The following is a 13,937-nucleotide window of genomic DNA, read 5'->3' as shown; positions in this document are numbered from 1 at the left end:
AATCGGGAATTTTCCCTAAAATATATATAATGTTGAAATTCGGTTTTAACTGAAATAACCGAAAACCGAACCAAAAATTTCAGTTTCAGTTCAGTTTTTTATTTAAAATTTCGATTTATTCGATTCGATTTTTAACCGAATAAATACCTTTTGCTCACCTCCACCTTCCACATAATTCAAGCCACTTGCTACCATTGAGAGATTGCTTTTATTAGTTTCCATTTTTAGGTGTATGAGATGTGATGCATTAATGATTCCTCTCCACATCATGAAATTAACAAGAATTGTTCTAAATGCATGACGTTTTGTGGGTAGGTATAAGTAAGAGATCCGAGACCGAGGTCGTTATTGCATTGCAATTCCTCTAAACTGCAAAATTAAAGACAAAAATATCTGTTTCTATTTTTCTGTTGATTTCTATCTATTGCGATATCTGAGAGTCCCAACTCAGGGTCATAACAACCAGTCCCAACAGCCATTGCAGCAGTACATGAATATCATCTCACCATGATGGAAAACGGAGATCGATGTTGCCAATGCACGATTGCAATGGCTATTGGGAGCCTATGTTAACTCAAAATCTGAAGGCTCTCAAAAACCATAACCACCTGAACCACGGTGCAGATGGGATTTGATCTGGTCTTCATTGCAACCATCTGGAGACCTTACCAACTAGCCAGTTGATACCTTGTAAAACCAATACCAAGTTAGTTATTAATGCCATGGTTTTAAAAGGCTTCAGGGAGAGGCATTAGACTCAGGCTTTGGCCTCTGAGGTGAAATAAGTTAAAATATCTTCTTGTAAATGTAAATGGAGTTTTTTCTTTTCTTTTTCATCAAATGATCACTTTTAATTATAAAATTAGGAATCATCTCATGCTGAGCATGGGGCCATTAATCTGAATTATTTCAAAATTTTAAATTATTTATATTAGACATTTAGGTTAGGCTTTTTATTTGATTCAGGAGACTTACTATGTTTTTTCTAGAGAATGACTCCATACTAAGGGGCAACTAAAATATCATTTAATTTGAAAAATTAACATGGGTCTTACATCTTTGTAATAGACAATTTATTCTGACCTACGTTGTTTGAAAATCACTATTAATTTATGTTGTTTTTAATATGATTTAAGAGATTAAATGAGGTCTTATTTGTAAGTAGCAACCCACTTTAATTGGTATTTACTATTTATTTGATAATTTTTTAAACTAAATTAGGTCACGCTTCCAAAAAAAAGTTAAATCTAGTTTGCAATTAATAAACTATTTCATCTAAAATAATGAAACTCACACCATTTGTATTAATTAATAATTGCTTAATCATTTTTATGAATTTTATTTATTTTTTTCTATCCATTTAATATTTTGAATATCTTTAAGTTAAATTATTTGTTCAATCGATAGTCTTGAAATGGTTGTGCTTGAATAAAATTTAGTTACTACCATAATATCTGAAGTAGCCACTTTTTAGGGATTATGATGCTAAGCGTGTGAATTTTAAGAGAGTGGAGTTATCACTTTTTTGTAAGTAGATAGACTTTTTTAAAAGTGAGAGTTTAACCTCTTCTAAGATTCTATTTATTGAAATTTTACAATGCCGGCGTCTAAAGGATGGGGGTTGTTGCCTCAAGACCTTCCTTTAATATATATAATAGAAGCGCATTTAGAGGAATTCAGATATCCTACCCATGTCTAATTACAACTGTACATTGAGAACATTTCCTGTGTTTGCATGTTACCATTCATGGGGAGATGTTCCCAATATACTGTTGTAGTGTCATGTGATTAGGTGTGGATAGGATTCTCGTGGGCAGGAGATCTGAATTGCATTCTCTTTCACTAAACAAGTTTAAAATTGACTTTTGATTTTTGTGACAAGAACACAAAACCTATTGAAGGAACACTCCCAAACGTGGCCCTAGTCTCAAGCGCCTTACTAACATATAAAGAGGCTATTGCCTCTCTAGTATGGTGAGGTGTATACCTCACACCTCAAATTATTAAGGCGTCGGTCTCATATAAGTGGCATAGAAGTTGAAATAATTTTTTGATACAATAAAGTTGAAACAAAAAATTTAAAGCATATTATTTTTTTTTGGTAGAATTAAAGTATATTAGTTATCCCCTTAGATTCAAGAAGAATTGGTTATTTAACTGGTTATGAATAAAATGAAACAATTTAAACAAAAAAAAAAATCCCTTATAATTTCTCTTTTAACCCAAACATATCTTTACTTTCTCTTACTAAATATAATAACCCTGATGTACTAACTAGGGGTGAGCAAGAAAAACTGAAAAAATCGAACCAAACCAATGAAATCAAACTGAAAATTCTGGTTAAGCAAACCAATTGGTTTGGTTTGGAAAAATCAAAGGAATGGTTTGATTTCGATTAACCAATATAAAAAACCGATGGTTAACCGAACCAACCAGTATACTATATTTATATACATTATATATATTATTTATTTTTCATGTATATTTTATATTATCTATATATTATATATGTATTTATTATATATTATAAATATATATTATTTATTATTAGTAATATAATATTTTATATATATTTCTAACTGATCGGCTTCGATTCGATTTCGGTTACCGATTTTCAAAAACCAATGCCACTGGTTCCGTTTGAAAAAAAAACCCACAGTTCGGTTAACCAAACGTAACTAACTCTCTCTTAATCTCTTAATCTACCACATTTGAGATGTAATAGAATCTCTAATCATATGTTCACCCATGATGTAGATGATAGTTGGACCCACCAATTTACAAATTACTATTAATAGTTATGATTTTCTTTAGATAAAAAAATAAATAAATTGAAAACTATCAATACAATAAAAAAATTGAAATCTTTATCCACTCTCATTTATAAACCATTTAGTTCCAATCAAGAATTTGTTTATGAAAAAAAAGTCTAAATTTATAAATTAGTACATATTAAAAGTTATATTAATATGTATGTAAATTTGTTAAAAATATTACTTTATTTAGATAAAAAATGTCATACATGTAAAATAAAATACAAAATAAATTTATCTTTTCATGTGATTCATATTAAAAATATTGTACATATAATAATAAAATCTTGATCATTCACTCACACACACACACAAAAAAAAAAAAAAACTATTAATCATTTGGAAATAGTAAATACTAATTTTCTTCATCTCTACATTATCAGTTTGATGGATCCATTTAAAACAAAGGCAACAGGAACCAAACTCCAACAACAAGAAAATTACAACAGAAAGGATTACATAGGAAAGGGAAAAAGGATTGATCTACTATCCATCATCCTTTTAATGTCTTAATAAACATTATAAGTAGTAATCCTCATTTTCAAACACTATCCACATGCTTAATTATGTAACAAATATGGAACTCTCTGCTGGAGTGTTCCTTTACTCGGCTTCAATGGCTTTTAGTGAAGTTGAGCCCTTCGGATAGGCTGGTGGAGCAGCCACAGCGTTCTGCTGCTGGTTTAATGAACTCCGATGTAATCTGCAGCGGAACGAACCCACGTGCTTCGTCGGAGAGCACACACAGGACTTCGCCGCCGGATTGCACGATAAAGAGTCCGTCGACCATGACCTTTTCATCGAGTTTGCTTGTGAATCATGTTCAGCAGTGTAGACATGGCCATGGCTTTCTGCTATTGAACCTGAAGAACTCATTATCGTTTTCTGAGTGGACTCTGTAAAAGATATATGGTGACAGTTAAGAAATCTGATGAGCACAACAACAAATATCTAGTCTCTGAAAAACGCCCAAGAATAGAAGAAAGTCAGAAACAGCCAGGGTAGTTACCTCTCTGGGGTAAACTGAAATTGAAAGAGAATTCCAGCGGAAATTAGAGACAGCCGTCCGGCGAGCCAAAAAGAAAAAGTTTTTGGGTGACAAACCGGCAAACTGCTCAGAGAGAGAAGTGGTTCTCTATTTATAGAGTGGAATAAGGACGGCTTCCGACAACCAACTCATTTACACCACCATCAGTTGCAGAAGTCTCCGTCAACTAACGCCATCTTATGCAATGTTTCTGGTCCATGAATCTTGAGAGTCAAAGACAGGTGGTCTGGTCCCACCTAGACTTGGTTTACTTTGAATGTTTGAACACTCAGGCTGAGAATTTGACAATTCTTTGCTTCAATTGTGATAATTTGACATTTATAAAGCAAATAGGAGGAGTTTGGAAACGTTTAAGGGGAGAATTAACGTCGGGTTGCCAGATTTGATGAATTGCAGCTGCATGGGGATCGGAGTCAAGTCCAAGTTCGGGTTCGGTCCATTGACAATTTAACAAACCCCTGGACCAAACCGACCCATATTGCACCCTTGCCTCATGACATGCAAAGTAGCGGTCTCAATTGGACCGGATTTGGTCCAACCCAATATGAATCCATTGCAAATGGATCAAGTTCAATCCAATCCAATGAATACTATGGATCATTTTGGAATTTGGACCGGTCCAATTCAATGATTGGATCATCCAATCTGTTCAAGTTGATTTCAAATTAGATTGTTTCCAACCTATTGACACCATATTTTTATCTTTTATCAATAGACCCGATATTGGTTCAATCCAATATAAAATCCATTACAGAATACAGATGGAATAGGCCGGGCCAATCCATTCCAATAAATATTTAGGACCATAAAGTCTGGACTGGTCTATTTGAATATATCTTATTGGCCCATCAAATCTGTCCAAATTGATATTGATTTGGATGGGTCCAATTCAAAACCGGTACATTGACACCCCTATCTGCAATGGCAATCCTAACACTGTGCTTGGATCTGCTACTCATAAGATGTTATAGCCATGCAAGGGGATCATCTCATTTAGGGATGCAAATGGATCGGATTGAATTTGAATCGGGGTATATTCAAATCTGATCTAACATTGTTAATTGCAGATCCAAAAAACCGATTGAATCTGATAGACACGAATTTGGGAAGTTGGAAATTTGGATCTGATCTGATCCGATTAGTTTTCTTTAAAAATCAATAAACTATTAAAAAATATACCAATTTAAATAAAGAAAAACAAAAATATAAGTATTTTTTAATTATTTTCGTCATATATATGCATATTTTTTATAAAAAATAAAAACCGGTCAGCCCCTGGGTCCGGTTTTACTAAAAACTGTTGAAAAAGTCAGAAAACCGCTGACCCGGGCGGCGGACCACTAAACCTTTCAACCCGAGCAGCGGTTTGCGGGTTAGTGTTTTTATTTTCAATGTGTTAAATAAAAAAGAAAACAAAAAAAAATACCTTCTATATCCCCACTCAGTTGGAATATTTAATCCCTTACTCCCTTTAGCTTTAGGGTTAGAAGTTCTAACCCTTCCCGAGTTCCCTCCTCTCAACCTTCACACCCTACCGACCAACCACCTACGGCGGCCAGCACCTCCGGCATCTGATGGCGACACACACCGACCAATGGCAACCGGCGATCTTGCAACGACGAAAAGACTCACCAGCACTTGTAGCGGCTGTCCGGCAAGTTTGCAGCAGCACTCAGCATTGGGCATTAGCGACCAAGCCCACTATCTGCGAGTTGGAGCAGGACTTGTAGGTTTGCAGCGGCAATTTGCCTGCAACCAAGCATGACTGCCCGAGCCCACCGGCGGTTCTGATGGGGAGAAGGACTGCCCGAGCAGTCGATAGTTGGTTCTTATGGTTTACCAGACCAAATGCTGGAGTCTTTCAATGACAACTCTGAGAAATACAGTAATTTTAAATCTCAAGGTGCATTTTCCATTAAATCTGAGCCATGACTAACAATGAACCATTCAATTCCCATTTGGCCATTGAGCCTGAAATCGGGTTTACCCTTTTTCTCCAGAGCTATTGGAGAAGTTTTATCTGATCGGCTGGCTGGTAATGTTCAGAAATTCTAAAAGTTGAAGATCTTGTTGCTGAACTTGCAGAAGAGATGGATGAAGTGCATACTGAGGGTATTGGAAAGACACTTCCAATTACGCTGGATTCTGTGCATTTCACTGGGGGAACATTGACGCTATTTGCATACGGTCAGGTGCGGGTCATCTCAGTTGTATTCAAAACTTCATTCTTCAGAAAATATGATCAATGTTCTTCATGGTTATGTTTTTGTAATATTATTTAATTGGATTTCGGTGTTTGATTATTATCTAAATTTATTTTCTTAATTTCATTGTTTTTGGTAGTTTAAAGTGTTAATTATCAAAACATATGGGTAGAGTATACACAACTGAAATCCAGCAATGTAATACCCCTAACATCAAACCGACCAAGCCCGACTGCTCGAACAGTCCTTCTCCCCAGATGGTGGGCTCGACCAAGCCCACTGTATTTTTCTGTTATTTTTTTTAATTATTTATAAATATATTTTCTATTTTTTATTTATTTATGACATCACGAGTCGAACCACTCGACCTGGACGGTTGAACCACTTGACCAGTTCTATTTTCGGTTTGTGTATATATATATATATATATATCAAACCGAATTTTCTCGAATCAAACCATAATTCAATCCATTTGCATCCCTAATCTCATTTGTCATTCATGGAAAGATGTTCCCAATAAGCGACAATGGTGTCTTGTGGATACGTTCAGCTAGCAGTTTTGTTGCTAGCAAATTCAAGCTCAAAACATCTCTTATCATTCGTAGAGAAATATGGTGTCTTCTGGATTATGTATTTCTCACGGTTTATTATCATTTTATAGAGAATATGCAATAAAATCTGAGAAAAGAGAAATGATTAGTAAGTTTTTGTTAAATTATCAGAGTTAAAGCCTGTTTGAGCCGATTAATAATGTCGGCTTTGGGTCTATTTCTTTATAGACTGTATAGGATCTGGATCAGAACCAGATCTACGTATTTTCGTATGGGTCTTTGACCATGTACAGATCCGACCCATTGGCAGGCAAGGATCAAATCAAGATAGGTTTTATATGATTATACAAACTATAATTAGGGCTGTGATAGGATTCGGATTGGATCCAGTTACATCCACATTTAATCCTATTATTAAATCTTTGGATCTGAATCAAATATGTCGAACCTGGATCAAACTGGAATTTAACACCATCTAACTTATTATCGTTAAAATGACAGAAAACGTTTAAAAAGTTTTAAAAATAACTAATTAATGTATAATAAATGTATATAAATATAAAATATTAAATTTATTAATTATAAATTTTATATAATTATATATAAATGTAGTTTGTACATGTATATATAGGAATTGCAACGGGCTTAGTTTGGGGCACGGATTATATTCTCCGCCCCTAGTCCCAATTTTGGAATAAATCCATGTCTTCGATCCCGATCCCCAATGGGGATAAAAGTTGTCATCTATCTTTGATCCCCGATAGAGATGGGTTTTCCACGGGGACTTGGATCCCCAAAATTTTTTTGTTAACAGTATTTAAAAAAAACAAATTTACTTAAAATAAATAAAAATTTTAAAATATAAATAATATTTTAAATATATTTTGATATATATAAATAATATAAACAATATCATATATAATAATATGTATTTAGTATGAAGAATATATATAATGAGGGTCAGGGCAGGGTGGTCCCCATCTCTGACCCCAACCCCGGCCGAGAATCTCTATTAATCCTTATCCCCATCCCCACCCATCATGCCAAAGCAATCTCCATCTCCTCGGGCCGAAAAATTCGGGTACCCATTTGAGACAGGGAAAATTATCATCCCAATGTATATAATTTTTAATTGAATTTGGATTTTAATTTTATGAAATGGGATTAAATCTACATCCAATCACAGATTCTAACATCTAAATACAGGAAAATTGAATGCAATGCTGAATTAGGTATTAGACTTTGGGTGTACATCTCAAGTTGTTCCTCTCTAATAACTCAGCTAATTAAATGGAACATAGTTATATAATCTTTCCTCTCAACCATGAGTTTCTTTTTCAACAAGGGTCCTAGAATACACTTCCCACTGCTGAATTGGTGTAGGATGGACACATGGCAGTATTAGGTGGGGTATATATGTATATCTATTACAAGTGGAAATCACAAAAGTGTGGTCCATTATTGAATCAAAATTCATAATTTTAAGTAAGTTATCATGAAAAAGAAATCACTAATTTTAAGTTGTGAGACCTCTATAACAAAATGTTCCTAAATTTCTTGCATAGGACCCACTAAATGTTTTATCTTGCATGTTCTTCTTGTTTTAGGCATGTCCCTACTTCCCATCATCTAGGTGATGGGACCTACTGCAAAAAGTATGTTAGCACACTAACAGCACACATCCAACCGTACATCAGGAATATAATATCTCCACAAGTATGGGAGATGTTTCTCATGGTCATGCATACATGTTTGTTGCTGATAATAGGGTTTGTGCTCTAGGCCCTTATATCCAAATCTTGTATTTACAATAAAACTGTTTGATTTGATAGGAATAAGAGAGAAATAGAAAATTAATGGAAAGTTGTTAAGCAAACAAGCATGTAAACCTAAAGTTCTTCTTAAGTCACCATGGAAAAATGAATCCTTGAGTCCAAAATACCAATAGTAGTATCTATATTTAGTGACAAATCACCATATTTTGAGTCCAAAGTGCCTACGACAGTATCCATAGTGGTGCAAAATACCAGTTCAACCACTTTGATCCTTCATAATATAATGATTATTGTATATCTAAGCTTAGATGTGTAAATTGGGTCGTGCTCGTGGTTCGATACGGCCTGGCATGATAGCATGTGGGCTGTGCTATGCCCGACACCATTGTATGGGTCGTGTTAGGCCTGGGGTTTTAGGTTTGTGGGCCGTGCCGCCCGCATGTTAGCACGGCCTATGTATATTATTTATTATATATATATATTTATATAAATTACAATTATATAATAATATATAGTATATGATATATTAATAAAATAAATAATTGTTTTTAATTTATTATACTAATTTATTTAGTTATTGTATATATAAAAAATTGTATATATCAAAATTCATATAAAATTAAAATTTAAGTTTTTTTCAAATTTTTAAATAAATGGCTTTGCCCTGTTCCATGACTCGGTCTAGCCCAAGGCTTGGCCCATGAACCAGCCCAGCCCTCGGCATGGCATGTCCTGGACTCACACGGGCTTGGGCCATGGGCTGTGCCAGGCCAACCCCCCAAGTTATCCTAGGGGAGGGTGGCACGGCACGGCCTGGGACAGCCCGTTTTACACCTCTATCTAAGCTTAGAAGTATCAATACTTATCAGTTTTTGAATTCATCAATATACTGGATATTGGGAATTCAATGCCCAAATCTAAATTTAGGGGTGTTCATTTTACTGTTCAAACTGAACCAAACCAAACAAAAAAATTTGTGATTTTGTTCAGTTTGTAATAAAAAATGGTTTAATTCAATTTCAGAGTTTTGAAAAAAAAAAATAGTTTACAGTTTCAGTTTGGTTTATTAAAATTTATAAGCCAAACCAAACTGTAAACTGTATTAATATAATATAATATTATATTATATACTATATTAAATTATATATATAACACAAAATGTTGAACGTTTTAGGCTTTAAGTTGTAAATATATAAATATATAATAAAAGTATTTATTTTATAAAATGATAATAAATATTAAAGATCAAATTAATCTCTCTCTCTCTTCTCTTCGATGCCCTAGCCCCTTTCAGTTAATTAATTTTTTATTCTATATCAATCCAAGTAAATCATAAAAGGGTCCAAAGTCCCCAAACCGTATTAAAAACCACATCAAACTGCAATAAAACAGTTTGGTTTGGTTTAGCTTGAGAATTTCCTAAATCATAATTTATTGGTTTAGTCTAAGATATTCTCCAAACCACACCAAACTAAACCACGGATAAGCTAATTGCTATATATATAATTGATCAAATCGATTTACACAAAATCATCACTACTTCTCAAGTCATCCTATTTTAAGAACTGAGACCAACCAACATTGCTTGAAAATCGGCCAATTCGAATCAAGTTGGGTCAGTTAGGTGGGTCTTATCAACTCAGATTTTTACAAGGGCTGGCTTCTTTATCCTTTTATCGATGAAGGTAAGGTCTTCAATTTGATTCCTAATCAATGTGAAACTTGTTTATTGATTAATTCTTTAAGTCTTTTAAACTTGCCTAAGTGTGAGTGTTGAGAGTAACCCCATTTAACAAGAGCCAAAGAGTGCCCCAAGAGTAAAGTTGAATTGACACTAAATGCCCAAATCCTATAACTCCCCACTTGCCCATAAGTGAAGTCAACCCCAAAGTTACCCAAAAGATCATTTGCTATGGTGAGCTCAAGTGTAAGGAAATTGACTAAGGACCTAGATACTTGGGTTGAAAAGATACTTATATTTTTTTATCTCTCTTTCTCACACACAACATTGTTTTTGGTTTCATCACTTATGTTTTTTGGTTTTAGACTCTATTTCTCTTGGATTGCAACAGAGTAATAGAGACCGAAGAGATGTCTTAGGTGGTTTCTTTCTCTTATTTTTTTCTTTGTTTTTCTTACTTAAGTATTTTTGGTTTATTTTCTCTCTATTGATTCCTAATTCTAGGTTTTTCTTCTTGGTTGGATGCAGGTTTGGAGGAAGCTTCTATCCCCCAACATTCCCATTGTAAACCCCCATCAAAGGAGGCTTTCCCATTGATGGTAGTTTCTGCCCCTATGTTCCTAAGGTTTTTGTTGTGTTTGATCTGGTTCTTGGTGGTGAGGATTTGTGGTTCCAGTTGTTGAGTCAATGGATTTGGGTATGATCATGTTATCAAATCATAGGTTATCATATTTGTAGTAATGTGTGTTGGTAAATGTTGCATTGGCAAATGTTTTAGTTGATATTTTCTTATTTTTAAATTCATTATTACTATATATTCAATTACAATCTCACAAATAAAGATACTTCTATTTTTCTTGTATTTCAAAATACAATTTATTTTTATCTTTTAATGAAAGCTATTACGAATACACAATTTATTTTTCTTTTTTCTATAGCCTCTTAATTAAATAAACTCTTTTATTTGAAAACTTCTTTATCTTCTCATTAGCCCTTGCAATGCAAGGGCACCCCGCTAGTTAAAATTAAAATGAAGGCTTTGCTTTCATCTATACATGTTTTAGTTTGTCTATCTTTATAGATAAAGACAAGGCCTACATATGGGATTTTAAATAATATTTATCGTTGTCATTACAACCAACTTAGACTAATCACTTTTTATTGTAAAAATAGTAAAGAGAGCATATGGAGCTTATCATTAATTGTTTTTCAACCGAAGTTGCAGTGATGTGAAGTTGTTGTAGGAACTTGAAATTGAGAATTGCAAGAAGATGGAGGGCTGAGTCGTGCCATTTGATCACTCTCCTTAAAACCGTATTTGCCCCCTATGGTACAGCCGGGTGATCGCAAACCGGTCGCCAAGATAAAACAACCCATAGGCCACTGGTTGGCGTGCACTCACTTGCCAGACCTCCGCGAACCACTGAAGATTGATACTCAGATTTTTCAAAGAAATGAATATCGAAAAATGGTGTGTGTTTGTATAGATTGGGTCGGCCAACACTCTTCTTATAGAGTGCTCTCAGACCTGAATGGACATAGATGTGTTCTTTCAGACAGGAACCTCTTCAGAACAATGCACATGTTCGAAGACGCACAAGGAGGAAGAAGAGACACAAAAAAAAAATAATTTATTTAAAAATTAAATTTGAATTTGTAGAGACACGTTTTAAAATTGAAAATGTGTAATTCGGATAAAAACAAAATGATTCAATGCATCGCACATACATGCACCCACACCCCCCCTCACATGCATGGAATATCTATAGTCCTCTCCTCATATGGGTCCCTACCCATAGAAAAGCACAACTACAAATATACTTCACTCCCATTCCTTTCCCAAGCAATGTGGGACAAGAAGTCATTCAAGGGAGGAAATGACAAAAACAAGAAATAAATGAGAAAGATTCTTATAAATTTGAATCTCCCTCCAACACTTTTTTTAGTCGCAGAACTAACTTGGAATGGTCATTTATGTAACTGATGTTTCTTTTTTAGTTCTTAAAACTTACTCGAGGTGGAGTGTGGCCATTGATAAAATCGGTTTATGTAGACATTTTGATTCTTTTGGGGATGAAGTACAACAGGGATGTGCTATATTCCTCATTGTCTTTTGCAATAAATTTTGAACCTAATAATAGGTGGTGGGCCCTTAGGTCGTCACTTGTTTAATTTAATAAAATAAATAAATGAATTAATAAAATTTATTCGGACAGGATTGGTACAAGCTATCCCAAACCAGATTTGACTCATTGACAATCCTAAATATTAGGCTCGAGGGGGAGAGAGAGAATTCAAAGGAAAAAAATAAGGGGAGAGAGAAGAAAGAGATGGCTTTCATTGTTTTTATTTTATATGGTGGCATGACCTTAAATAGTAATTATTTATAAATAAATAAATAATTTAGTAAATGAAATAAATAATAATTTATTTAACTTAACAAAATGAATAAATACAAGTTTATTAGGATAGAACTGGTAGAAGCTAATCAAACCAAACCCGACCCAATGATTAAGGTTGTCAATGGGTTGGGTTGGACTGGATGGACCTAGTGAACCCGAACCAGTGGGTCAATTCTGGTTCCAAGAACTAGAAACGATGGGTTGGTTCTGGTTCTTGATATAATTACTATTACAATTAATAGTAATTATAAATTTAAGTATGCATTAAATCTAAACCTTGCAATTCAAATTCAAAACACCACCATTGTTTTATTTATAATTACTATTAATTTATTATTCCAAACAATTCCATATAAATAAAACAATGATATAATGGTGTCATTTTCAAAAACGATAATGTTCTTTGTTTGATTTCTTTATTAGCACCTAAATTATTTTCTTGGACTACACTTTTCTAATTTCTTAGGCATAATCATGTTTTTAAAGTTTTTGGGAAAATATTTAATTAAATAAAAATAAGGCTTGTGTTGTTTATTATTTTCTAAACGAAAATAAGGCATTTATTTTGATTCCTAATCAATGCAAACCTTAATTTTGATTCTTAAATAATATTCAATAGATGAGTATTACACTTATTATTGAATTTTCTTTTAAGATAATGTTCTTTATTTTTTTTTCATTTTCCCTATTTGGTTCCACTACACATCACTTTCCTCTCAAATAATAGTTGAAGACCACTTCTTTCTCTGTGTCGCCTTTTCTTCGATGAACATTATAAGTGTTAACAAGTTGGTGGCTATCTATTTCATAAGGTGTTTAAGTTGTTTAACAACAGCAACCAACAAACTAGTAACTAACCTATTCATTCTAGCTTCTTGCAAACAAAAAAAAAAAAAATTAAAAAGAAGGGGCTTGACAGTAGAATGTCTAAAACCAAAAATGGCCTTATAGTACATAAAACAAAATATAGCAAGCTTAAGAATCTTTTTTTTTTGTCTATATTTTTGTGGAATTTAGAGTAATTGGACAATAATTGCTTTACAGGTTTTCTCATATTGAAATCCAATTAATTTTCAATTTCCCCTTCTTAAACAAGAATTCTAAATAACTGGTTGGTGCGCTAGATGAATTATCCCAACGGTTTTGCAATTTCGAATCCTGCTATTATCATCTCTATTAGAAAAACGAATTGTGTTATTACTTAAGGTTGTTGATGTGATGTTGTACTGTTCACTTAAAAGAGTGATTAATACCAAAAAAACAAGAATTCTAAATTATTACTATATTTCTATTCTATATAATCTTATTATATTGAGTGTTATTGTTAATACATTTTTTTGGTTGAAATTGTAATAAGAAGGGCTTGGTTCTTTGGGTATTATAAAAATGGGGAAATTTGGCAAAGTTATTGATTATCAAAAATCAGAGGATCACCCCAACACAAGCACTCAATAGATTTTCAA

General features: G+C 33.5%; 1 long non-coding RNA gene across 3 annotated transcripts; it reads left to right on the top strand.

The window, feature by feature from the left end:
• The first annotated feature begins 5,336 nt into the window (after positions 1 to 5,336).
• Positions 5,337 to 11,760, top strand: LOC148790281 (uncharacterized). 3 transcript variants are annotated; one of them, XR_016078440.1, is made up of 3 exons: positions 5,337 to 5,764; positions 5,947 to 6,053; positions 10,601 to 11,760. It is a non-coding gene; the product is annotated as an uncharacterized LOC148790281 (long non-coding RNA). The 3 variants fall into 3 exon arrangements; XR_016078439.1 differs by having other exon boundaries at positions 5,908 to 6,053; positions 10,601 to 11,759; XR_016078441.1 differs by having other exon boundaries at positions 5,862 to 6,053; positions 10,601 to 11,755.
• Positions 11,761 to 13,937: the final 2,177 nt, after the last annotated feature.

This window comes from Nelumbo nucifera, chromosome 7 (assembly GCF_055504915.1).
Source record: "Nelumbo nucifera cultivar China Antique chromosome 7, China Antique-T2T, whole genome shotgun sequence".
Lineage (NCBI taxonomy): Eukaryota > Viridiplantae > Streptophyta > Magnoliopsida > Proteales > Nelumbonaceae > Nelumbo > Nelumbo nucifera.
The sequence above is the reverse complement of the archived record's forward strand: the minus strand, read 5'-3'. Positions and strand labels throughout refer to the sequence as shown.